This window comes from Ictidomys tridecemlineatus, unplaced genomic scaffold (genome assembly GCF_052094955.1).
Source record: "Ictidomys tridecemlineatus isolate mIctTri1 unplaced genomic scaffold, mIctTri1.hap1 Scaffold_57, whole genome shotgun sequence".
NCBI lineage: Eukaryota > Metazoa > Chordata > Mammalia > Rodentia > Sciuridae > Ictidomys > Ictidomys tridecemlineatus.
Window position 1 is genome coordinate 412,510 of NW_027523832.1, and position 3,883 is coordinate 416,392.

Here is a 3,883-nt window from a genome sequence, read left to right on the forward strand (position 1 = left end):
CTCTCTTTCTAAGAGGACTCCATTTTCCTGAGTCCACGCCCAATGGATCCTTGTGTCTGGTTCCCCAGAAATCAGCACAGTTGATCCTTTCCATTTTGTCAGTTCTCTCATCATTTTAAGGGAGTTCAGATTTCTGCAAGTCCTGACATTCCGGAAGGCATCCTGCCAGAGTCCTTTGTGCAGCCACAGCAAGTGTCACCTTGTGTGCCTGTGCTGAGTGTGAGAGCCAGCAGTGCCGTGGGACGGGCCTCCCGGAGACTTCTAGAGGCTAGATGACTGAGCACGGGGGGCCCATGTCTAGTCAGGGGTGTGCTCACGGCCTCACCCGAGCGGGGTCTGGTGTCCCTGGCTCTCACAGCGTCTGGCCCAGTTTTGTGCCAGCATGAGAGCAGCTGGCTCCTGTCTCCTCACGGTGGCCCTTTTCTCCCAAAATGACTTCCCAAAGCCACAGATCATCACCCACAGTGGGCAAGGACCTCCAGTTCACGTGCTTAGCACTCAGCAGCAGCAACCCCCCCAGATGTCTGCCTGGAAGAAAGACAATGAGCTCTGGTCAACGCAGACACGGAGCACTTCTCCCACGTATGCGTGTGCATGCAGGATGGGGAAGTGATAGAGTACACCAGCATCCTGCACCTCCCGCCTGTCACCTGGTGGCATCAGGGCCACTACCAGTGTCTTATCACCTACCACCTTGGCCCCGCCTACTCTCACAAGGCCCTGCTCACGGTGGACAGTATGGAAGTGCCCCTGTTGGTCTCTCCCAGGCACCTCATTCCGATTGCTGTCCACCTCAAAGAGGACGGAGGACAGAGTGGAATTAGATCACACTGTTCCCTGGGTTTGGCCGGGAGAAAGTTCTGCAGATTTAAGCACCCTTCTTCCTTGGCTTCGGGTGACTTTGGGGACATGAGGTGAGCGGCAGAGCTGAGCCTGGCACTTCTGTCTGTTGTGCTCCAGGAACCATGTGGTCCGGTTTCCAGGTTCTGCACATACCCGGATCCTGGGGAAGCTGTGCCCTTGGGGGGGTGGCAGAGCTGTGGAGGCACAGGCCATCCTGGGCAGGGGCAGGTCCCCACCTCTCAAGGCAGCAGAGAGCAGGACAGGTGTCTTGGAGGGTGGCATGAGGTCCTGTACTCAGGAACCAGCGTGTCGGAGCGGCTCTCTTCAGGGCTGCTGTTTGTGGAGGGGGACAGGAGGAGTATGAGTGGGCACGTGCCCTCACCATGGAACCTAGGGAGATTTTCCGATCATTAAAGTGCCAGTGACAAAGTTGACTCATGGGTCATCAGACGTGGTGGTGTGCTGTGCTCAGTCAGCCCCACAGACACAGAGCAGACTTGACCTCGCTCTGGCAGGGTGGCCTTGGTGTATTCCGAGAGGCCCCACTGCCACCTCAAGACTCAGACCACTAAGTGGCTCTCTGCCAGGTAAAAGAGGTCCCAAGGTGCTTACCCACAGAGCCACATCCCCACCCTTTTCTATACTTTAGAGACAGGGTCTCACTGAGTTGCTTAGGGCCTTGCTGAGTTGTTGGGGCTGGCTTTGAACCGGATCCTCCTGCTTCAGCCTCCTGAGCCACTGGGATGAGAGGCATGTGCCACGCGCCTGGCTGACCAGAGCAGCTTGGTCAGGAATGGTGGTGTCACCTCCTGTGCAGCTGGACCCTGACTCTGGCATCCAGTGCTGGCTGAGGCTGAGCCAGTGAGCCCGCAGACTGTGTGGCCCTTAAGCTGCCCCAGGGAGGCATGGACCTTCTCCCTGTGACTCCAGCTTCGTGAGCAGGTATTCTGTTGCTGGCCTCTCTCCTGGTGGCTTGTGAATGCAGAAAAGCCTTAGGCCACAACTCCACCTGCATGACCCGTTACCCTATGAGGTTCAGGAGGCAGAATGTCAGCCACAGCCTGAGACTCTATCGCTAGCTGGAGCAGAGAGGAAGTGCCATGCCACAGTGGGGAGAGGCTGGCTGTTTCTCTGGGATGCTCATGCCTCTTTTTTGGCTGTAGCAGAGTCCTGGGCTGGTGAAGGCACAGGGCAGGGAGAGAGCAAGCTGTGGCCCTCACACACTGGGGGTCTCTTCCCCAGAGACATTCCCTGTATTTGCAGCTAGCTATCCCCTAATCCCCTTTTTGTCTGTTTTCCAGTGCTGCCATCATTTACCAAAAGGCCCCAAGACATCACCATCCAGAGAGGCACCTTGGTTTCCCTTGAGTGTGCTGCCACTGGCCATCCCAAACCTCAGATTGCCTGGCAGAAGGACAGAGGCTGAGACTTCCCTGTGGCTCGGGAACATCGCATGTATGTCATGCCAGAAGACGACTTGTGTTTTCATCACTGATGTGGAAATGGGCATTTACAGCTGCACTGCCCAGAACTCAGCAGGCTCTGTGTCGGCGAATGTCACCCTGACTGTCTTAGGTTCCACCCCTAATGTATTCCGAGTGTGTGTGTGTGTGTGTGTGTGTGTGTGTGTGTAGGGGTCTTAAACAGCACCTAGGGCAAACGCTGTGGAGTTGCTCTTTGGAGCCTAGGAGTTATTGGAAGGTGTTTCTACTGTTTGAAATTTGGGGCTGATTTTAGGATTTTTCCTCTTTTTAAAGAAAAATATTTTTGGTACTGGGGATAGAACCAAGAGGCACTCAGCCTCTGAACCACACCCCCAGCCATATTTTGTATTTTATTTAGAAACCAAGTCTCACTGAATTGCTTAGTGCCTCGGTTTTGCTGAGGCTGGCTTTGAACACCTGACCCTCCTGGCCTCGGCCTACCAACCTGTAGGGATTACTGGCGTGTGCCACCACATCTAGCCCTATCTCTTCAAAAATACTAAAGGCCAGTGCAATGCCAGAGCCTTGAGCAACTGGAAACAGACAGCATGCAGGAGGGGTGTGGTCTTAGTCAAGAACAGGGACACAGGCCAGTTTGGGAACAGGAGCATCTTTGTGACCTGAGATCAGCCATCTGAACATTTGCTGCTCTGACAGAAGCTCACTGGTGGGATTGTGCCATGTCCAGAGAACCAAGCAGACCACAGCACTGAGGCCCCAGAGTGAGTGTGAGCTCACTTGACCTCTTGCAGAGACCCTGCCCTTGGTGGTACCCTTGGAAGACTGCGTGGTGTCTGTTGAGGAGATGGTAGTCCTCCAGTGAAAAGTGGCCAGCAGCCCCTCACCCACATCACCTGGCTCAAGGGTAACCGCCCACTGAGCCTCACCCACAGATGCCACTTCACTCCAGCAACTGGCTGCTGGTGGTCTAGAACATGGTGGTGGAGGATGCAGGCCCGTACACCTGAGAGATATCTAACATCCTGGGCACAGAGCGCACTCACAGCCAGCTGAGCATCTTGCCCACACCTGGCTGCAGGAAGGACAAGAGCACCATGAGCGTCTTCACCATCGCCCTGGTGTGCAGCATCCTTCTGACATCTCTGGTGTGGGTGTGCATCATCTACCAAATCAGGAAGAAGAGCGAGCAGCACAGTGTCACCAACACAGGTGAGCATGGTGGCATTTATTTTCAGGTCAAGTGAAGCCATGACAGTTGACACTAAAAAATATTAACAGGGCTGGGGATGTGGCTCAAGCAGTAGTGCGCTCGCCTGGCTTGCGTGCGACCCGGGTTCAATCCTCAGCACCACATACAAAGATGTTGTTGCAGCTCTGTCTAGCAATAATGCCACATGGCATTCTGCCTCTGAATCTACCTCTGAGGAGGGCTACATGCTTCTTTCCCCTGGTGATGCTGACTGTCGGGTACTTCTGAAATAGGATCAACAACACAAGCTGTTAATTGGCACTAGCACAGGCTCACAGATATATAATGTGTGTGGTCTAGCTACCTCTTTCCACTATGGCAGCTTGGTTCAAACCTTGCAAGATTG

At 54.4% G+C, this 3,883-nt stretch overlaps 1 pseudogene; it reads left to right on the forward strand.

Moving 5' to 3' along the window:
* On the forward strand, positions 1–3,532 carry LOC144374068 (leucine-rich repeats and immunoglobulin-like domains protein 1; annotated as a pseudogene).
* Positions 3,533–3,883: the final 351 nt, after the last annotated feature.